Source organism: Mirounga angustirostris, unplaced genomic scaffold (genome assembly GCF_029215605.1).
Source record: "Mirounga angustirostris isolate CCGP_5_RB_7025 unplaced genomic scaffold, mMirAng1.0.hap1 SCAF_12, whole genome shotgun sequence".
NCBI classification, from domain to species: Eukaryota; Metazoa; Chordata; class Mammalia; order Carnivora; family Phocidae; genus Mirounga; species Mirounga angustirostris.
This window is the reverse complement of record NW_026991720.1, coordinates 106,635,193-106,659,828: the sequence shown is the minus strand read 5'-3', so window position 1 is coordinate 106,659,828 and position 24,636 is coordinate 106,635,193. Positions and strand designations below refer to the sequence as shown.

Below are 24,636 nucleotides of genomic sequence, written 5' to 3'. Positions count from 1 at the left end.
AATTAAAGCCAAATAAAGAAAGATCTTAACATTTCATTTTTAAGTCTTTTAGTTTTCAGAATAGAAGATTAATGTGCTTAAACATCTGCAAAATAGGACTTTGATTTAAAAATCTAACACTTGACATATAGGAAGATTTTTTTTATGATGAATCCCTAATCCCAAAAAGATATACAAATCATTTTTACCCAATCTGTCTTACCCTAAGAATAGTTATTTTATTGATCTTAAATGTGGAGTGTTTGGGTTTTTTTTTTCCCATTTAAGTATTTTCAAATGAAAGTTTATAATTTAAAACTTAAAGTTTTAAATGTACTTAAAGTACAAAATGACTTCCAACTTTAAAGAGAAATAAAGAAGACTAAAGGGGAAACTTTGTTATTTTTTAAAATTTATCATGCATATAGAACAAGGCCAGGAAATTCGAGCCAGGAACTTCAGCCTCTCCTACGGTTACATGAGGGGGCTTGGGAGGGTGTAATGGACATAATTATTTGCAATGATGCTACTGATGCTACCGTAACTTTGAAAATCATGCCTTCCCCATTCACCGCAACTTTCCCCATACATTCCAAATAGTTAAATCTTCCACACTTGTAACTGATTAATTCTAACTAACAAGTAAGAAAGTAGTTTATACTTGACTATAATTGTACTGCTTTTACGGTTCCAATTTGCTGCCCCCTGAGAGCAATGCTCCTGAAAGGTGGCTTCTTCCTCAATTAATTCAAATTCCATTGGGTCAAAACCAATTAAATTATAGTCGAATATCAGCTTCATTAAATATCCTTATTAATTTTCATAAAACTAGCCACTTATAACCCCCCAATAAGAATTCTTTCAGATTCCTAAGTCAATCCTTTCATTGTATTGTACAAAGAAACTGAGGCACAGAAAAAATGAAGGACTTATGCAAGGTTGCCTAGACAGTGAATACCTAACTTTCTTTTTTTTAATCTTTAATTTTATTTCATTATGTTATGTTAATCACTATACATCATTAGTTTTTTTTAAAAGATTTTATTTATTTATTTATTTATTTATTTATTTATTTATTTATTTGAGAGAGAGAGACTGAGAGAGAGAGAGCATGAAAGGGGGGAGGGTCGGAGGGAGAAGCAGACTCCCCGCCGAGCAGGGAGCCCGATACGGGACTCAATCCAGGGACTCCAGGATCATGACCTGAGCCGAAGGCAGTCACCCAACCAACTGAGCCACCCAGGCACCCCATCATTAGTTTTTGATATGGTGATCCACGATTCATTGTTTTCAAATACCTAACTTTCTTACAAAATTATCTTCTTTCCACTTCCTATTAATTACTACCTAATACAATTATAAATTGTAATACTGGGCTTTAGGGGCCTAAAGCCGCAAGAAAATATTGAGAACAAAACAACAACAACAACGAAACAAATAAAACCATCCTACCTTGACTTCAGGTAAGAGAACATCCTTACAGTTTAGCAAAAACTAGGGAGGTGGTAGGTGGGGATGGTACTACCAATTTTGCTATTAAAATAATCTAAACTCTCAGCCGTCCATTCATTGAAATGCATACTGAGTGCCCCGCTTGTGCCAAGCCTTGTGATACGTGATCAAGACAACTGGCGGTCATGTCTCTGGTAACAGGGTAAGGCTATCCCTCGGAGCTCTTCAGCCGTTGACCTTCAGGCTGTATGCTAGGAGGTGGCTTCCTTTTTTCCTTCAATACTATTTGTGACGTTCAACTTAACTTGATTCTACTTAAGTAAAGATGTGTGGGTCTTTTTTTTGTGGGTGGGAGGTGACTACTAGTATAAATATTCGCCTGATGAATGTAATTATTCAATGTAGTCCTATGCCAAATTTTTATGCAGTGATAAGCAAATTTTTATGCAGATAGAACGTAAAAATGTAATCAACCTATAATTACCTCATGGAGGCAGGGAAGACATCTGCCATTTCATGAAGCAGAATCTTCTAAACTAATCACCTAGAGACATAAAAGTGAAAAGTACACACCTAGAACATTTGCACAGCAAATACTTTTCAGTCATACTTATGTTTAAATTTGAAACTGATTTGCTGCTGACTGAAAGAAAGGAAACAACAAATCAGATGATATAAGGCAAAACTGATTTCTTTTCCCCCTTGAGGCAAGGACACACTAAGCTTCAACTGACTAGCTTCCAAGTAATCAACACTTGGTACTCCAAACTCAACTATTTTCTAGTCAAGCAAAAACAAAACACACAAATAACTCAAGGAAGGACAACTTTATAACTTAAGAGTTCGTCTGCTTAAAAATAACTATCCCTTCATTCTTTCCCAGGTTGTGCTCACATATGATCACTCTCCTGTAAAAATTACCAGGTAAATTTTAACAAGGTTTTATAGATCATATTTTTAAGGATGCCTCTCCTCACCCACAACTAAAATACCAGAATATTCTGAACAGGTGCTACTTTGGAAGAATGTGATCAAAGAGGACACTATATTCCTTAGGCATTTTTACAGCTGAAACAAATGCTTTGGGGAGTGAAAAGGTGTTTAAACCATATATATGCACTCAATTCAACATTCAAAGGCATATGGAACACCTACTATATGTCAGGCACTGCAACTGACACAGGAGGGAGAATTTACAAAAATAATGATTAGTCCATATCTTTAAAGAGTCCCTAATCTAGTGAGAAAGATAGACGCAATCATAAGGTAATGTATTAATGTTATAACAGAGATTTGGACACGTGTTATAAGGATACAGAGAATTTCTCCTAGAGAAATCAAAGGTCATTTGAATAGCAAAATGAGAGAATGACACTCAGGGAAAACAGTGCCCGTGAAGGTGGACTCATTGAGGTAAGTTTAGAGAAGCTGTTCAATATGGCTTTAATATGATGTGATGGGGGAAGGGGAAGATCACAGGGCAGATGATGAAACCAGTAAATTAGGCTGAGGCCAGAAAGTTGAGGGACTTCCATGTGAATCTAGAGCTTAGAATTTCTCCCCTACACAATTTAAGATGTTGGAGGTCTTCAGCATGAGTGTGGCATGACCAAGACCTAGGATTTGGCAAAATAATCTGGCAACAGCTTGAAAGAGAAACAGCTGAAGGATGGAAAAAACTTCACGGAGAGATCCCAATTACAGTTTATTTTTTGCCTTGGTGAAAGATGAAGTTATTGGCAGAAGGGGCAGACTCAAGAGTCATACTGAAAAGACCAAACAGATATTTGGTGATTTGAGTCATGTGCACATTTACACACTTGAAATGTCACGGGGTAGATAATAGTCTCCCGAATGAAAAAGAAAACAAGTTCAGTCAAGGTCTAGGATTAACTTTGTATGACACCTCTGTTTATCTTAGAAGCTTATTGTTCTTCTGTGTCATGTCTAGAAGCATCTTAACAAATACTGACTCAGTTCCTATTACTTAAGTAGCAGTTACGATATCAACAATATTCAACAGATTATGGTTTGCAAATATCTGGTTAAAAGAACTTAATAATTGCAGAAAAAATGGGGCCATAACTGATGAACAACAATACAGAAAATGCTCTTCACAGGCAACCTTTGAGACATATTTGTATGAATTATGGAATAATCATCTCACGCCACAGAGACTGCATGTGTACAACCATGACATAATTTACTTGAAAAGATCACTGAGGAGCATTCATTAGTGATGACTGAAATTGAAACTTTCTCCTAATTTCAGCTGAGAGAATCCATAGTAAGGCAAAAGTAACCACGGAGTCACTTGCTGTAGGACTGAGAAATAGGTTTTTTAAATAATAGTTTTTTTTTTCCTTTTTTCTTTTCTTTTGGTGGGGGGCTGGCTTTGTTGTTTTGCATTGGGAAAAAATTTCTAGATCTCAAAATGGTAATTTAAGAACAAACAAACCCCTCTCTATCAAAGAGTTTTGGTATATATGTAAACATAACAGCAAAGTCTTCACAAAGCCCCTCTTGCTTAACATTACAGTTGCCTGAGTGAAAATGGAATGGTTTATAAATGATACCATAATTTACTCACTTTGTGTAATTTCCTCTCACTCATTGTTAGGAGGGGGAAAAAATCAAGAAAAATATTTTCTCCCCATCATATATGCATAATTGTTTTCCTGTTTTGAAAGAGCAATGGCAACATCCAACAAAGGCTCCTGAAGGTTTTTTAAAACATCAATCCCTTTCACAGTGGGGGGGAGTGATGTAGGATAAGCAAAGATCAATAAAGCTTAGATGTTTCCTCCTGCTCTGACTGCGCTCTCCCATCAGGGAATGCTTCCTGCACACGGCAAAGTATGACACGGGTCCATTTAGAGCAACAAGGAGAAGCACACCGTTTGTCAGAGGGGAGAGCAGATCAGCACTCACACTCTCCCATCTCCCAAATGGTTCCCTGTCTGGTTCTCTTCTGTCTTTCTCACAGCTTCTCCACAGTTAACACAAACAAGCTTGGCTGACCGGAAACTGTGATAATTGCCCCTGAGCCAAGTTCAGCTAACAAGGTGAGTTGTGATAGCTTCCAGCCTGTGAGGAAAACAGTGGAAAATGAGCCAAGGCCTGCAAACCCAGCCCCAACTCCAGACCTCTGCCCAGAGAGGTTAAGACCGGCATAAGGAAACCTGAAAAGAGAGGTTTTCACCTTTAAGATTCCCATCTTTCAATCACTCTACAGAGTCCACCTTCTGTCTCTCTTTTTCCCCTTAAAAAAAAAAAAATTCCTTCCATGTACACTTCCCAGTGTTTATGTTTATGTTGTTTATGTACCACGTTTCCTTCTTTTTAAAATCTTTGTCTTCACACTTCTTCAGGAATTAGCAGGGATTAAGAAAGAGACTTGCTTGGAAAATCTCTCTTCGTTTGGCCATACTGACAGTCCCAAGAGCCCGGGATGCTCAATAAGGCTGACAGGTAAATACTGGGAGATCGGACCTCTCTCTGTCCACTAGGGTGGCTAAATGGGAACAGTCAGTAGTTGTATTTTCCTGTCTCCCAACAAACCTGCCTTTCTTTAGAAGATAAAGATGATACCACGTTACAAAGAAATTGGTCTCTGCATTTAGTCATTCAGTTAACATTTGCTGAATATGTGCTCTGTGCTAAGTGTTGTGCTGGGCAGTGTGGACATGAAAGCAAAGCAGTATGATGATTCTATTTTGTGAATAAAAAAATCAAGACCTTATCAGTTCAAAGATTTTTGTGTAACTCCTGGATGTAAAGAGGTCATCTGAGGGACACTGTTTTTATATAAGCTGCCTGGAGTGGAAAATATTATAAAACCTATTGCTGAGCTCTTGCAAAGGCAAAGCAGATAGTGGTAAAATATATGGCAGAAAATAGAGATAAATGCTAAGAGGTCAGCAGCCATGGTTTTTGTCAGCATCTAATATTACCGCCATAATAGGCTCTCAAATTTAGATTTGGAATCTTGACTTGCCCCTTGAGTTCCGTTCTCATGTCTAATTGCCTGGTAATGCACATTCCTCTCTCCTCTTCCTACTCCTGCCACCTTACTATCAGTCCCCCAAACATGTTACCCCTCTAGTAATGCATTCTTCTACATTGTCACATGCTAATACATTCATATGAAGGTAGACATACACACATAAACCCACTTTTTTGTTGTTCTACAAAAGAATAGGATATGAATACATATTTCTGTACATATTTCCTTCCTCATTCAATAATACCTCACAGAAAGTTCCTCTAAGTTAGCTCATATAATGCTGTTTTTGATGGCAATATAATATTTTACATTGTGATATACTATAATTTATGTATCCATTCCACTAACAGGAATTGTTTGTAACTTTCCAAATTATAATAGGGCTGAAATAAACATTCTTATACATACCAGTGCTTTTTTCCTTAGAGGCAGATTTCCTGAAGCAGAATTAGCAGGGCATAGAATATGTGTATTTTCAATTTAATAGAGATCGCCAGATTGCCTTCCTAGAAAGGCAATAACGACTCACATTTCCAACAGCAATGTATGCAAATAACTTCCCACAGCCCCATCCCAAGTAACAGGTGTTTTGGATCATTTTAATTTTTGCCAATCTTATGGATATAACATAATAGTTTGGTATTATTTTAATCTGCATTTCACTGACTGCTCATAAGTCTGCCCATCTTTTGAAATTCTTGACCATCTCAATTCGCTTTCCTAAAATTCATATCCTTTCCCTATTTTCCTACTTGATTATCTTATCAAGCTGTAAGAGCTCTTTGCACATTATACATACAAACCCTTTTATCTGACATCCCTATAGCAAATATTTTCCAAATTTGGAAGTATTAATTTTATGTTCTATTTGCAATATAAGTTTTAACTTTTATATTGCCAAAATTATTTTTTCTTCTTGTCTAACATCTAGATTTCCTGTTTAATTAAGGAGGTTCTCTAAGGGATGAATTCTACTTAAATATCAAAGTTCCTTCCTTCCCACATAAAATATGAGAAATCCTCCTTAAACTGTACTTTAAGAACCATACCCTTTGCTTTTTTTACATCTAGTTCTTTGGACTCTCTAGCATGCTGTAAAATCTGAGTTTCTAATTACTAAAGTAAACAGACTTTTCACAGAAATGTGAAGATAAAAAACTTACTAGATGTCACCTTAAACTTTCTATCCATTACAGGGACTTGCTTCAACATCATTGTCAAAGAATAATCTAATCTCTGCTTGCTCATTTCCAGTGAGGAGACACTTATCACTTCTCTAGACCTTACCATTCCACTAACAGGAATTGTTGAACTTTCCAGAAGTTTCTATTCATTTCTTTCGGAGTGATATCTGTACTTTTCATATTCCTACTGAAATAACCTAACTAAGTAAATATAGAAGAGAATGGAAACTGGACTCAGTAATTTAATGGTGATGTTCTCAGTACCTGAAGATTATTCAATTTCTTCTTCCCTTCCTTCCAATGAGTAGCTACTTTATGCCAAATATTAGAAATACAAAGATAAAGGGGAGCCTGGGTGGCTCAGTTGGTTAAGTGTCCAACCCTGTATTTCAGCTCAGTTCTCAATGTCAGGGTCGTGAGTTCAAGCCCTGCGTTGGGTGTGGAGCCTATTAAAAAAAAAGGAAAGGAAAGAAAGAAAGACAAAGATAACAAAAATACAGCTTCTGACCTTAAAGTCATGGAAAAGTAATATGTAGTTAATGTATATATGCATATATCTGAATATATATATTGTATATGAAGGGAAAATACTGTACAATGAAAATGCCTCTCAAGATCTGTTTTAAGGAATTCTAGCGCATATATTAGGTAGTAACTGGAATAATTGCAAATTATAGAAGTTAACCAAGCTGAAGATTGAAAAGGACATTTAGAATATTGAGAAAATTAAAATTTAGCACGGTTTTCTTGAATTTGATTCAATCAATTAAGCTCTAATTAAACTGTATTACCTAGATGATATTATATTTTGGTCAGGCAATATAATGCATTTTATAAGAAATCTAAGAAGCCTCAGGCAATAAATCACGTGTCTTGAAGAGTAATCTGGCCTAGATAAAAATTAATTTAAAAAAATGTTTCCAGCCTGCAAATTTGCTTGCTTATTAAGGGCCAGGTTTTCTTTGCTAATCAGTACTGAGCAAAAAATTGGAAAAATATAAATACAAACATTTACACATCTTGAAAATTTAAACAACTGAAGATTGGTTCAATGTCATAAAAAATAGGGAAAATATTTCCCAATAAAAGGCAATCCTGATAAATACTAAGAAATTAATAAATCAATAAACAGATAAAATAAACAAAGTGCTAGGAAAATACACAAGCAGCTGATTATCAGTGCTTATTCGGTCAAGGCAGCGGTTTGCTCCTTCCGTGAAATTCCAAGGAACTTTGCAGATCCTTACCTGGGTTTGGAGAGTAATTTGCTTCCTGATTTACTCAATGCTGACAGCCACATTAAACAGACATTTGTAGGACTTCAGAGGCAATGAGCTATTGCAAGCATTTATCCATCCAACCATCCATCCATCCAACCATCCATCCATCCATCCATCCTTCCATCCAACTGGCACACCCAATTCCTAATTCTAACATCAAACTTAGAAACATGCAACCTCTTCTAGAACAAAAACACAAGAGAATTCTATTTATATTGACCAGAAATATTATTCTTGGCAAAGACAAATTCCAACAAATTTTATATTGAAGTAGTAATCAATTCAAGTATAATATCTACCTGAAAATTGTCTAAAGTCAAAATATTTGAAAATCATAAATAGCACTAATAACAGGCAAAAAAGTAGCAAGTTAAAACACAATTCCTTTATCAGACTATGAGCCTAAAATAGCATCAGATAAAGGAAAACACAAAGCTGAAAAAAAGATTTTAAAAGATTTTTAAGAGATTTAAATTTCAATTTTAGAATATTTAAAAGCTTCAAAGCCATTTATCTGGTCAATCTGGTCTATTAAAGAAGACCCAGGAATACATTAGAGGATAACACAAGTATTTGCCAAGGCCAAGACCTCTGTGAATCACTGCAGGTCTGATGATGTCAGCTGTTTTGATTGACATAGTCATAATACAGCTCTGTTTTAATATGGCAGAGTTAAGTGAGCTCTCTGCTGTGTTTCCATATCTTCTACGATGATTATATATACTTTAAGTATTTGTTTACACCTCTGTCTCTGTTAGTCTGTAAGCTCCTAGAGGTAAGACTTTATATTCCTAATAACAAACACAAACTTTAGTCTTAAATGATAATTCAGTTTGTTTTATTAATGATATTGCATAAACAGGATCTTAATCAGTTTAGTTCCTACTATGTTTATCTTACCTTCATAGAATTATAACGTTACAAGTTCAAATATGATTATAAACCATCATTAAAAGAAAGGGACAGTATCCTCAAGAACTAAATCAAAACACAACGTCACATTCTTTGGAAATCTACAAGCTAAGTATCTTCTTGAATTCTAAAAAAGCTTGTGGAACTTTCTCTATCAAGTGTTACATTTATAGGACAGCCTGGCAAATGGGTTTTAAAAATCTTTAGATACTCTATGACTTCCTTAAATCCATGTATTTAGTACTGTTTCTAATCAATTATCAGTTATACTAGCTCCAAATGTTTTTGCATCTCTTGAAGTAAACGGAGCATCTGCCTGCAGACAATATAGTCTAAGAGGCATTTTATAAAAATTGATTCCTATGAAAACCTAGAAAAAATCAAGTACAACAAAAGACTATAAAGAGTCTTTCTAACATACATGGGATTTTTTAAATTTGTTTTTGTTTTAATGTATGGTCTTATTTTGAGGATCTATTTAAGCTAGCATAGCAGATCTTGAATCAGGATTTCTTACACATAACAAAACATGTAAACACAACCTAGCTTGTTTAAACCATTATTAACAAAACTCATTAATTTGTATTAAGTATATAAAAGTACTCACATCACCACTCACTAAAGAGCCTTCAGCTGAGCAATCGAAATTCAAAAGGGAAAAGACCCCTAACTAAAACAGAGTTGTTTGTGGACATGTTAACTGAGTTGTCAGTGAGTCAGGCATAAAATGTGAACAGTACTTAAGACTCCTTCGACTTGAAATACTCTAGTACTGGAAATGATCTAAGGTTTCTGACAAGTTTCCTACTCTAGGGAAAGAGATACTTTGATACATCATTTAACATGTATGAACCATCACTAATTTAGAGATTGTGATTTTTTATAAGCATTTTCACCTTAGTCATAAATGATCAAACTTAACACCACCAATAATGAGACAAACTGACCATGCTCTTCTGATGTATTCTTGTCAAAAATGTTTAATCCAAGACTAATCATGAAGAAACAATGAGATGAATCCAAATTGGAGAAACTTCTGCAAAACAACCAGCCTAGAACCTAAAGATGTGGATGCCAAGGAAGACTGAAAAAAGGCTGGGAAATGATTTTAATTTAAAGGAGACCAAATAGGACAACTAAATGCCATATGTGACCCTTGTTCAGGGGGTGGGTCAGCTATAAAGGATTTTACTGGGACATTTGGGAAAAATTAAATATAGACTCTGTATTACATATTACTCTATATTACATACATTACATATGTATTAAATTCTCTAGTGTATTATATTCTCTATAATAATTATATAATACTTATATAGAAGTCTTTGTTCTTGGGAAATACATGTCAAAGTATTTGGGGGGAAAAACGTAATGAAATATTTAGGGAAGAAGAGTCATGATGTCTGAACCTGTTCTCAAATGGTTGGGGGTGGGGACAAAAGGATTTATATACAGAGATAAAGCAAATGTGGAAAATGTATTCAAATGATAAATTCAGAGTATATGAGTCTTGATTGTTCTTTAAAATTTGAAATTTTCAAATTGTGAAAACTTTTCACAATAGACAGGGGGAAAATAATCAAATGCAAATTTTACAACTGAAAAAGACAATAACTGAAATTAAGAACTTAATAGAAGGGGTTCACAAGCATATTTGACAGAACAGGGGAACAAATTAGTGACCTGGAGGGTAAGTCAGAAAAAATTATCCAGACTAAAAATACAGAAAAAAGATAAGAAAGTATGGCAATGCGTGTATGAGCATGAGACATGGTGAAAAGGTCTCATAGATGTACCTGTAGTCCCAGAGGAGAAAGAGGCTGTAGCAGAAGTCATATATGAAGAAACAGCAGCCAAGAATTTCCCCAAATTGACCTTAGACACCAAACCATAGATTCAAAGCAATACGGACACTTAACAGGATAGTCAACACAACAGAAACCATACTTAGCATATCATGGTACAAACTGTTAAAATGAGGAGGAGAAACTCTGAAAAGCAGCAGGGTGGTACCTTCAAAAGAGCAACTCCCACTTCTCAATGGAAAATATAAATCAGAAGAAAATTGAATAAATATTTTAAGAGCTGGGAAAAAATAATGCCCAACCTAAATTCTATACCTAGTAAAAATACTCTTTAGAAAAAGAGGTGGAATAAAGACATTTCTGAACAAATACAAATCAAGGGAATTTATCATCAGCAGAATTGTACTAAAGGGAATAATAATGAAAGGAGTTCTTCCAGCAAACAAAGAATAATCCCAGAGAGAAGGAATGATATATGATAATAATGCAGATCAATGGAAAGGGTGAAAATGTGGGTAAATCTCAATGATTATATAAAACAACAAAAATCATATCTTCAGTTTAAAATATACAGAGAATCTAAATTCACTACAAGAACAGCCTAAAGGCAAAATGGTAATAAATGGAGTTGAAGTGTTCCAAAGTCCTCACTTTGTCAGAAAGTGATAATCAGACTTAAAAAAAAAAATGCAAGTTTTAACCTCTAGGAAATTACTAAAAGAATAGTAAAAAAAGATACAACTAACAAGTTAATAGGATAAAATGATATACCGAAGGCAGGTGTAGCATCTCAAGACCAGTTGAAAGTCTACAACAATTATCTAAACAAAAGATCCTGGAGGCTTGGACTAGAGGAGTAGCACTGGAATAACAAAAGGTCATGGAATTCTGGATATTTTCTGAAAGTACAGTCAATAGGATGTTCTGACAAACAGGATATGGTAGAAGAGAGAAACCTAGAAACGTACAATATATCATGATACATACAATACAGACATACATGTATAAGTTGCATCCATTTCAAGTGTACAATTCAAAGAGTTTTGACAGATGTATGTATCTATGAAACTACTGCCACAATCAAGAAGCAGATTTCTTTGACCCCCAAAAGTTTCTCACACTCCTTTTCAGTCCCTCGGCAAGCACTGATCTGCTGTTCTCGGTCACTGTAAGTTAGCAGTTTTTAGAATTTTATATAAATGGAATCTTAACAGTTTAAGTCTTTAGAGTCTGGCATCTTCCATTCAATATAATAATTATGAGATTTATTTACACTGTTGCATGTCTCACTGGATCATTCTCTTGTATTCCTGAAAGGTGGTATATCCCCTAGATAGTTACACCACTTTTTATAATCCATTCAACCACTGATGGACACGTGGGTTGTTTTCAGTTTGGGTCTGGGATATTGTGGTATAAGAAATACATATTTTTAGGGTGCCTGGGTGGCTTATTTGGTTAAGTATCTGACTCTTGATTTTGGCTGAGGTCATGATCTCAGGGTCATGAGATTGAGCCCCACGTCACGCTTTGCACTCAGGAAGAGTTGGCTTGTCCCTCTCCCTCTGCTCCTCCCCCCACTTGTGATCTCTCTCTCAAATAACTAAATAAATAAAATCTTAAAAAAAAAAGAAATACACATTTTCAAGACATGAAAGCAACTTTAAGCGTCCATCAGTGGATGAATGGATGAAGGGAATGTGGTATATTTACACAAGAGAATATTATTCAGCCATTAAAAGAAGGAAATCTTGCCATTTGTTACAACATGGATGGACCTTGAGGGCATTATGCTAAGAAAAATAAATCAGAGAGGGGCGCCTGGGTGGCTCAGTCGTTAAGCATCTGCCTTCGGCTCAGGTCATGATCCCAGGGTCCTGGGATCGAGCCTCGGATTGGGCTCCCTGCTCTGCGGGAGGCCTGCTTCTCCCTCTCCCACTCCTCCTGCTTGTGTTCCCTCTCTCACTGTGTCTCTCTCTGTCAAATAAATAAACAAAATCTTTAAAAAATAATTAAAAAAGAAAAAAAAAGAAATCACAGAAAGACAAAAAACATATAATCTCACTTACATGTCAAATCTAAGCAAAGAAAAAAACTGAACTCATAGACACAGAGAACAGGCTGGTGGTTGCCAGAGGCAAGGGGGGCAAGGAGGTGGGCAAAATGGATGAAGGGAGTCAAAAGGTACAAACTTCCAGTTATAAAATAAAGAAGTCATGAGGATGTAATGTGCCGCATGCTGACTATAGTTAATAATACTGTATTGCATATCTGAAAGTTGCTAAGAGTAAATCTTAGAGTTCTCATCACACACACATACAAATTCTGTAATTATGTACAGTGATATCAGACTTATTGTGATCATTTTGCAATGTATACAAATTTCAAATCAATATGTTGTGTACATTATATGTCAATTGTACCTCAATTAAAATATACATATTTTGTTGGTCTTCCTCCAGTTCTTGGCACAAAGCTCCTAAATCCTTGGGATTTTTTAAGTGGTAAGGGTGACAGGAACATCTTCTGTTATTCATAATGAGACCCCTCTCAACCATATCTGAGTTCATGTTAATTAAGTGACTGCCGTGGTTTCCTTGATAGCTACAGAATGGGGGCTGGTTAGCAGGGGAGCCAACTGTATGACTAGAGGGTTGAAATTATCAGCCCTAACCCTGATGTCTGTCCTGGAGACAGAGTTTGACCACCAACAGCCAATGATTTAATCCATCATGCCTACATAACGGAGACTTCACAAAAACCCCAAGTGATGGGGTTTGGAGGATTTCGAGGTTGGTGAACATATCCGTGTATCAGCAGGGTAGTATATCCCAAACTCCATGCGGAAGGAAGCTCCTGTACTTGGGACTCCCAGATCTCTCATACCTCTTCATCTGGATGTTCATTTGTATCCTTTATAGTATCCTTTGTAATAAACCAGTAATTATATGTAAAGCCTTTCAAGGAGTTCTATAAGCCATGATATAACAAAAACTACAGAAGCTGAGAAGGGGGTTAAGAACCCCCAATTGTAGCCAGGTCAGGCTGAAGTGTGGGTAACCTGGGGACCCACTACATGTGATCGGTGCCTAAAGTAGGGGGCAGTCATGTGGGCCTGAACCCTTAACCAGGAGGTCTGTGCTAACTTGCAGAGAATTGGAGAATTACTTGACGTGGAAAAACCACATTTGGTGTCAGAAGTGTTGTGAGCAAAGAACAGATCTTAGTAGTAAGGGTTAATGTGGCTAAAGCTGATATGAACATTTGTGGGCCAGTTTTTGAGTGAACATATGTTTTCATTTCTCTTGGGTAAATAGGAATGAAATAGCTGGACTGTACGATTAGGTGTATGTTTAACTTTTTAAAAGAAGTTGCTGAACAGTTTCCTAAAGTGGTTGTAACATTTTACATTTCTACCAGTGATTAATGAGAATTCTGTATCTTTATCAACTGTTGGTATTGTCAGGTTTTTTAACTTAGCCATTCTAATGGGTATATATAGGTAGTATCTCATTGGAGTCTTAATTTGCATTTGCCTGATAATTAATAATATAATAATAATAATATCGATCTTTTCATATGCTTATTGAACATTCATACATCTTTTGTTTTACGAAGCGAACTGCCTGGTTTTTAAGGTTCTTTTTATTTACTTATTTATTAAAAAAATTTTTTTTTTTTTGCCACCCCACCAGCATTTTCTTTTTAAAAGCATGTACTAATTTCTTACATACAGTGAAAGGTCTTTCTGGGCTTATTCAGATAGGTTTGCTTATTCTTCAGTATTATATTGTTTAAATTGCTTTTTTATTTAAAAAAAATGGTATTTGGTAATACTATTTCCTCCTAATTACTGTTCACCGAAAATTGTCTTTGTTTTTATCCTTTATTTATTCTTCCAAATGAACTTAAATTTTCTGGTCAAATGTCAAAAGAAACACTTCGGGATTCTGGCACAGTGAATATTAACCAATTTTGGAAGCATGCATATTTTTATTCTGCCATCCCATTCAGGATCATAGTATGACTTTCCATTAAAATTTTCTTTATCTTTCAGTAAAATTTTATATTTTTCTTCATTGATTAGCCTTATTTTTTTCATTAAAGTATTCTTTGATGCTACAGTAAATGGAGCACTAACCTTATCTTTTATCCAATGTCAACTTTCACATGAATTCATATCTATTCTAAGTTTTTCATTTTCTCTTTCATTTCTAGGTATAATCATCCCACCTGCAAATAATGGAAACTGTATCTATTTTTCCATAAATCCTGCTTCTAATTTCTGTTATGTTTCATTATGTTGTCTTGACCTTGGCAAAAACAAAACAAAAAGTGAACTAATGATGGTATTACTGAGGCTTTGTTTTATTCTATTTCTACAGAAATGTCTCAGGCATTTCAATACATAGCATAATGTTGGCTACTGGTTTGATAGAAATTCTTTTTTAAAATTTTTAACTAAAGTAATCTTCATCCTATTAAAGAATAAATACTGAGTTTTATCAAATTCTTTTGGCATTGGTTGAGATAATCATATAGTTTTTCATATTTGACCCCATATACACACACAATTTTTATTCAGTGGAGAAATTCTATCTGATTATGACATTATTCTTTTAATATCCTGTTGAATCTGATTTGCTAGAATTTCATATTGGCTTCCCATAACTGAACTAGGTCTGTAATAACTACTTTTTGGTGCTTTGTCAAATTTGATATTGGCACATAATGAACTGAATAGCTTTCCATATGTATATAGGTATACTATGAAACAGTTTAATATAGAAAATGATTTCCTGAAAAGCTTGGAAGAATGTGTCCATAAACCCGTTTAGTTTAGTTTTGTTTTGTTTGGACAAAATGGGTAATTCTCATAATGAAAGAAATGGAAAAGTTATTTGACCATACAGGTATTTATTCATCCAGCAAGTATTTATTAAGTACCCATCTATGCACTAGGCACTAGAGTTCCAACGCTGTGCCAAACAGCCATCAACGCTACCCTCGAAGAGACTACAGTCTCGTTGGGGGAAAAGAGACACAGATAATCACAATCATTGTTAACACATTAAGTATATGATGAGAAGGCACAGATATATATATATAGATAGATAGATAGGTATAGAACTATGAAAACATATGACATAAATACCCAAACCAAGTCTGTAAAGATTAAGGGAGAGTTTCCCCATGGACACGAAATTTTGAATTAAAACCTAAAGATAGGAAGAAATTAACTGCTCAAAACAAGCGTTAACAGCATTCCAGGCAAAACAAGTAGGATGTACAAAAGTCCTGGAGTGAAAGAGGACAGTGTGTGCGAGACGAACAGAAAAATCGGTCTGGCTAGAGTGCAGGAAGCAAAGGAGTAAGGCCACAGGCCTGGAGAGGCAGGCAGAAGTCACACACGATTTGAAGAAAGAAGAAGGTAACTTACCTTGCGAACAATGGAAGCCAGCTAAGGGAATTTCACAGAGGAGTTGATTTTATCGTTTACCACATTTACCATATCTTCTTTATCCATTCATCTGTCGATGGACATCTGGGCTCTTTCCATAGTTTGGCTAATTGTGGATATTACTGCTATAAACATTCGGGTGCAGGTGCCCCTTTGGATCACTATATTTGTATCCTTTGGGTAAATACCTAGTAGTGCAATTGCTGGGTTGTAGGGTAGCTCTATTTTTAACTTTTTGAGGAAGCTCCATACTGTTTTCCAGAGTGGAGGGAAAGAGAGAATCTTAAGCAGGCTCCACACCCAGCATGGAGCCCAACACAGGGCTCAGTCTCACAACCCTGAGATCATGACCTGAGCTGAAATCAAGGGTCAGACATTTAACTGACTGAGCCACCCAGGCGCCTCCCCTGGTATTCCTTTTTAGATTTGTAAATTCATTTCCTTCTCTTTTTCTCTATTAGATTTGCTATGGGTTCCTGTATCCATTCTGGCCACTACTTTTATTTGCTTAATAATGAATAATCAAAGTAAAAATTCCTGCTATATTCTTTGGGGGTAGTGAGGAAAAAAACTCTTTTCGTGTACCAGAGTAAAACTTCCTCACTGAATTTTTCTCATCTTGCGTTTTCTTTTGTCCTATTTTTTTTTTGTTTCTCCCTCATCTTACATTAACCTCCTTACTTTTTGGTCTGTGCCATTTTGCTGAATTGGCACCTCACCCTAGAGGTTGTATAATCCTATGTAAAGCAACAGAGGAAAAAAATATATAACTACAGTGTTTGTGACTCTCCTTGTCACTATAAAATATTAAAGCAGTACTTCTAAGAGATTGTCCTGTATCAGAAGTCACTGCAAAAGGCTTTGGTATACTCTTAAAGATTAAAGAAAAAAGAGAATACCTTTATTGTTGAGGTAAAACTCACAGTACCGCATTTGCATCCTAATGTCTCTTAACAGTATATAAAAAGAGGTCAAATCATTAAAAAATAACATTTTTAGAGGACAATGAGATTTCAGTGCGTGTGTATGTGTATGCACAGAAGCTAAACCAGTATAATTAACGCATCAGTACTTGGATAAATCTCATGTCCTAATGGAATAGTTACGAGAGATCTTTCGGAGAGGTCATCAATCCTCAAAACAGATTTCAAATTAAAATTTTGCAATAAGCCAGTCAATTGTCTCAAAACTCCAAAATGAACTAATGCCAAATGACTTCACTGCACTTTAATTCCCAGATAGAATCCCTTATGGCTACATACTTTGACTACCTAAAAATTGCACACCAGATCTCCAGGATTGACACATTATTGCAGTCAGTACTAACTATACTCAGTTTACCTCCTCTCTTATTCCTCCCTCTTCCTGAAAGGGGCAGTTGGGAGAAGTAAGCAAGGTCCTCTCTTTGCAGGAGAAAGAGAAGTCAACAGTTTACACTTCTGCTCAGGAAAGAAAGACACTGTGATCTCTCTCTCCTCTCTGTAAGCAAAGACCATCCTTCCAGGAGCAAAAAAATGATGATTTCAGTATGTCTATAATTGGCTACTTTATGAAATGGAATACTTCAGAATCCCTGTTGTGAGCTAAGAAAGCAATCATGAAGAAACATTCATTATGCACCCATCCTCATTTTTGCTTAACCAGTCGGGGGACTGACAATGGGGGATGGGCAGAGAGGAAAAACTACTGTGTACAGACCCACTGCCCTGGCAGTTAAGATCACGTTTATTTCTACTACGTGTTTATTTTCTTTGTAGAAAATGAACCAAAATAGAGAAGAAAATGTTACAGAATTAAAACTACCCACAATCCCACTATACAGAGGAAACAATATTTAGGAGGATTTTCTAGTTAAACATTGTTCTTGTAGTGATCTTCATCATGACACTTTCAGGAAGACTGGTATCAAAAAGTGAGCCTTATGGAACATCATAAATGAAAGAGTGATATAACTGCATATATGGGAAATTTTTTTTAAGTCTATAATACCGGGACGCCTGGTGGCTCAGTCAGTTGAGTGTCTGCCTTCGGCTGGGTCATGATCCCAGGGTCCTGGGATGGAGTCCCATTCAGCTCCCTGCTCAGCGGGGAGCGCCTACTTCCCTCTCTCCCTCTGCCTGCCGCTCCCCCTGCTTGTGCTCTCTCTGTCAAACAAATAAATAAAATCTTAAAAAAAAAGTCTATAATACTGTATACAAATTTATTTTAAAGATTTAAAAATCTACAGAGTTTTGGCTCTAGGAAAACATACGTTACAAAAAGTATTTCAAGAAGACAAAGACCATCTGAAGAGACTCAAAGCCAGAGACTGGAATAAACAGTCACTTATCTATATACCCTCAAAGTCATTTAGGATGAGTTCATTTTTAGAAGTTAAAGCCTAAAATAATACATAATCCTTATATAAAGTTAATCAGCTCATTCTATAGACTGACCTAATCCTGATAACAAAATTTAAGAAGAGCCTGCCTAAATACAAAGGCCAAACCAATTTCACTTATGCAGATACATTTTTCTTCTAAAAAACAATCAGCAAATTGAGTACAGATATTAACTGAACTGACTGAAAGAAATAATATATTTGCAGAGAATCTCCCCAGAATTTCCAAGTTATTCTGGATGGAAATCCTTCCAACTGTTTAGAAATTATAACCCTAAAATGTTACAATGACGAAACATGTAGCTCCAACCCCCGAATCTTCTAGACAGGTTATCTTGTCTTTTCTTAACATTGTATGACTTAAGGATGGAAGCCTACACACACACCCCAAATGTAATACAACACTTACAAAGAATCCATTACCTGCCCTAACATGAGCCTGAATGAGGGAAACTCAGGACTCACGCCTCCTCTGCCATGCCACTGTGATGTCACTCTCATCCTCAAGCACGATCAGCTCCTCCTTATCTATTTTATTTGGCCTAGGCACCTATGTTAGCACGGATCCTTTACCATCCAGTATGTCACATTACTGCCATCTGCCCCTGCAAATGTTCTTTTCTTTTAAGCAACTAATGTAACATTAAAAAAATGCATTTGGATTGGGGCACCTGGCTGGCTCAGTCAGTAGAGCATGTGACTCTTGACCTTGGGGTTGTGAGTTTGAGCCCCATGTTGAGCACAGAGATTACTTAATGAAAAAAAGAAAACTTCTTAATGCATTTGGATAATACCATAAACCATTACTTTATTTTTTTGAAGATTTTATGTATTTATTTGAGAGAGAGAGAGTGTGCGCAGGAGCAGGGGGGAAGGGCAGAGGGAGAGGGTGAAGCAGACTCCCTGCTGAGCAGGGAGCCTGACACGGGGCTCAATCCCAGGACCCTGAGATCATGACCTGAGCCAAAGGCAGTCGCTTAACCAACTGAGCCAACCAGACACCCTGTAAATCATTACTTTAAAAGAAACGAGGTTTATCTATATGAAGAAATATCACTATTATTCCGAGCAGACATGTCTTAGTAACCTAAGAGCTATAAGATTAGTTTGCAGGACATCATACCTACTAACAAATAAGGAAAAGAATATAGATGTACTACCACACACAGATTATTTATCAATTAAAACAACTTTTCCTACCCATTATGTAAGAGAATACCGACAATTATGCTCTTACAACCTTAGGAACACTGGTGATTAGTACTATTAAAGGAGAGGCATGGATTGAGGTCTACTTAACTCCCAATCAGCAGCTTGGGTAAAGAAAGGCTCTTTACTACAGTAATCATGTTACCCCATGCACAAGGCCTATTCTAATATTAAAACTTAATCCTTATTCTTACATACATCCTCAAAAAATATTTGAGAAAATTAGTCAAATTAGCTGTATATGCTGCCCCCCCCCAAAAAAAACCAAAAAAACCAAATCAACAAAAAGCCCAAGTATGACTTTTAGCACAGAGAACCATTCAAAGTACTCTAATTGCCTTCTCTCTCACTAACTGCCTTTAAAGAAGCTTCTTGGCGCTATCTCGGTCCAATTGAAGAAAATGATTAAAAGCATTATTTGCTCATTCTTTACTAGTATTTGTCTACTTAAAATACAGTGAATACTACCAAAACTAGCACAAGACATTTCTTATTATAGCTTATTTTCCTTTCATTAAAGTTGCCTTACCCATTTATGTGAACCTACTAAAATGCAACATTTGCATATTTTTAAAAGGAAAGACTTAAAATGCTATTTTCAATTACACTTCTAATCCTATTTGAATCAATGTGAATATATTGACAAAAGAATTGTTCTTTCACAATCAACATGAACAATGAAAGAAAAAGCAAGTGTTCTGTGAGCTTAAGCACTTATGCCTTAAGTGTATAAAAATAGTAGTTCTCACATGTATTTAGGTGATGGAGTACCAGAAACATTTATGAAACATTTACATGGGCAACTTTTTATTTTTTTTTTAATTTATCTTTTTTTTTTAAGATTTTATTTATTTGTTTGACAGAGAAAGATACAGCGAGAGAGGGAACACAAACAGGGAGTGGGAGAGGGAGAGGGAGAAGCAGACTCCCCGCCGAGCAGGGAGCCCGATGCGGGACTCGATCCCGGGACTCTAGGATCACGACCTGAGCCGAAGGCAGTCGCTTAACCAACTGAGCCACCCAGGCGCCCATGGGCAACTTTTTAAAGAACATTTAATTTTATGTATCTGGAGCTGGTATAATTAATAGGTTTCAATTATTTAATAATTATAGAAGAAAATGTAAATTGAGTTAGTTTTCTGCAAACTGGAAAATAATTATTGCCTTCATTAATTTAATACTATGTTATAAGGAAACTCACTTATCTTAGATCATTTCTCCCCCACTAGAATGGCTATCATCAAAAAGACATATAATACCAAGTGTTGGTGAGGATATGGAAGAATTGGACTCCTCATACACTACACCACTGGTGGGAATGCAAGATATCGCAGCCACTTTGGAAAACAGTCTGGCATGTTCTCAAATGGCTAAATACAGACTTACCACATTACTCAGCAGTTCTGCTGCTAGGATTATATCCAAGAGAAAGAGAACCTATATTCACATAAAAACTTGTGTACAAATGTTCATAATGACATTATTTGTAATAGTCAAAAAGTGGAAACTCCCAATGTCCATCAACTGATGAATGGATGACCACAATGTGGTAAAGCCATACAATGGAGCAGGATTCCACTATAAAAAGGAATGAAGAACTAATACATGCTATGACATTGATAAACCTTGGAAACATGCTAAGTGAAAGAAACCCAGACACAAAAGGCCACATATTGTGTAAATCCATATGAAATGTCCAGAATAGGCAAATCAATAGGGACAGGGGCTGGCCAGAGACATGAAAGGAAGTGCCTGCTAATGGGCATTGGTTTCTTTGTGGGGTGGTAAAAAAAATCTCCTGGAATTATAGATAGGTGATGGCTATACAGCTCTGTGGATATACTAACAGCCACTGAATTGCACACTGTAAAAGGGTAAATTTTACTGTTTGTGAATTATACCTCGATTTTTAAAAGTCATGAATAAACACACAAAAAATACAGTTATTGACACTTATGGAGATATTAAATGAAGCCTATTTTAAATATTTTATCTATCATGAAAACTTACCCACCTATACATCTGTTAAGAAACTTTTTATGATGTAAACATTTCTATTAAAAAAAGTCACAACTGGCAGCCAATAATTTTTACCATGTTTCAATGTATCTGCCAAAAGTTTAGATTTAAAAAGACTTAAAAAGACGTGTTGCAAATTAAAACAAAACCAAGTATAGGATTACACCAGTTATCTGCATTATCTCTAGGGGTGGTTCATGAATCATTGGTACATTTTGAATACCGTAAAAGATCCTGATTACAGACTTACTTACACAAAGTAAATAACATAAATTTCTGACTCAATCAGATTTCTACCAAGAAGTCAATGACTGTTAATTTTTATTCTGTACCACAATAAATGTCCAAAACCTAATGTGTAAGCTTTTGTTATGTCTCAATTCTGTTAATTCCCTTCTGGAAAAAAGAATTCTACAGGAACTCAGAACAACTGTAGGTAATAACTTGAAATCTGATTAATTCAAATTAATATTACTGGAGGACTATATGAATTATTACTACATGAAAATAATAATGTGTGAATTATTAATATACTAAAATAACCTTACTATAGCTACTACAGAGAGTAATTCATTTTAATTCTAGCAAAGTATTTTCTGAATTGCCAAGCTAAGAACCTGCCTAGGTCTACCTCATTAAGTCAACAACCATTCTCTAAGCAGTTATGTCCACAATATTGCAAGGAATACAAAGATATTAGCCCCCAGACTCAAGGAGTCTGCAGTATAATACAAGATGAAAGTGAGCAGGTAATATAAACTGGGGACAGACTACAAATGTTGAGAATCTTATAATTTAACCTATAGGTAGTAAGGAAAGCATTAAATGATCTGAATCATCTACTCCTATGTTAGGCAAGGAGAGAAGAGGTACAGGAAGACCAAACGGGAGACTCACACAATAGTCTGGATGATGAGGATGAAGAATCTAAATTAAAGTAAGGGCAAGGGAAGGACAGATGAGGAAAGGCTCTCAAGTCTTATTTACGAGGTAGAATCAACAGGACTTGGGAGCTGCATAGAGAGAAGGCAATATCACCTAGAAATTAAGGCTTGCATATGCTTTGAAAACACTCCTGGGTGAGAGGTTTGGCTTCGACTCATTTCAGCTGTGTATGCTGGGCAATGACTTCATCTCTACGGGTTTCCGTTTCCTCTGTAAAATGGAGGTAATAATAGTGCTGACATATCATAGGGTTGTCATGAGGCTGAATTAGAAAAGAATGCATGTAAAGCACTTAGCACTGAGCCTGCTACATAGGATGACAAGGTTAACAGTAATCCCACTGACCAGGATAGGAAATACAGGAAGAACTGTAAATAGGGATAAGCGTGGAGATTAGCTAAGCATACTACATTTCTGCTTCCGGCCCAATCTGTAAGTCTAGAGAATGGTGAATACTACAACAGGATTTGTGAAAGTAAATTAAAATATAACTAAAGATTTCTAGCTATGAAAGGCCTTGAACACCTTGCTATCGGATTTGGACTGAATAAAAAATCTACTGTCTCCTAAATACAAAGTTTAGAGCTCATATAATATATGATGCCATTTATTTTCCAGGTGAGAAAATGAAGACCCACAAAATGAAGAAACATCCCAAAAGTCACACCAGTCATTGATATACATAGTGTGAGCACATTAATAAATTAAATGCTGGCTCTCTCCTCCTCCACATTCGACACACAGTTGCATCTTCTGGTGCAGTGCCAGCCGAGTCCCCAAGACACGACAGTGGAGTTTGGAGCAAATGGATTTGGCCATTTTGAGTGCCTGGTCACCAGGGCTGCTTTTAACTCTGGCAAAGTGGATACTGTCACCATCAATGAGCCCTTCATTGACCTCAACTACATGGTCTACATGTTCCAGGATGATTCCACCCATGGCAAATTCAACAGCACAGTCAAGGCTGAGAAAGGGAAATTTGGTTTTTCTTCGATGGAAAACCCATCTCCATCTTCCAGGAGTGATGTCCGGCCAACAACAAATGGGGTGATGCTGGTACTGAGTATATTGCAGAGTCCACTGGGGTCCTCACCACCATGGAGAAGGCTGGGGCTCACTTGAAGGGTGGGGCCAAGAGGGTCATCATCTCTGCCCCTCCTACTGATGCCACCATGTTTGTGATGGGCATGAACCATGAGAAGTATGGCAACTCCCTCAAGATTGTCAGTAATGCCTCCTGCACCACCAACTGCTTGACCCCTCTGGCCAAGGTCATCCTTGACAACTTTGCATCATGGAGGGACTCAAGACTTATGACTCCATGCCATCACTGCCACCCAGAAGACAGTGGACAGTCCCTCTGGGAAGCTGTGGCATGATGATCAAGAGGCTGCCCAGAACATCATCCCTGCTTCTACTGGTGCCACCAAGGCTGTAGGAAAGGTCATCCCTGAGCTGAAGAGAAAGCTCACTGGTATGGCCTTCTGTGTCCCCACCTGCAATGTGTCAGGCATGGATCTGCATAGAGAAAGCTGCCAAATACAATGACATTAAGAAGGTGGTGAAAGAGGCACTGGAGGGCCCCGTCAAGGGCATCCTGGACTACACTGAGGACCAGGTTGTCTCTTGCAATTTTAACAGTGACACCCACTCTTCCACTTTCAGTGCCAGGGCCGGCATTGCCCTCAATGACCACTTTTTCAAGCTCATTCCCTGGTATGAAAATGAATTTGGCTACAGCAACCAAGTAGTGGACATTATGGTCCTAATGGCCTCCAAGGAGTAAGAGACCCCCCTGGAACACCAGCCCCAGCAAGAGCAAGAGGAAGAGAGAGGCTGTCAGATGCTGGGGAGTTCTTGCCCCAACTCACCCCCTAACTGAGAATCCCCTGACCTCCACAGTTTCCAGTTTCTATCCCAGATTCCTAAAGAAGGGGAGGGGCTTGGGGAGTCCTACCTTGCCATGTACCATCAATAAAGTATCCTGGGGGCGCCTGGGTGGCT

General features: G+C 36.7%; 1 pseudogene; it reads left to right on the top strand.

Annotated features, from left to right (window-relative positions):
- The first annotated feature begins 23,442 nt into the window (after window positions 1–23,442).
- Window positions 23,443–24,418, top strand: LOC135362195 (glyceraldehyde-3-phosphate dehydrogenase-like; annotated as a pseudogene).
- The last annotated feature ends 218 nt before the right edge of the window (window positions 24,419–24,636 follow it).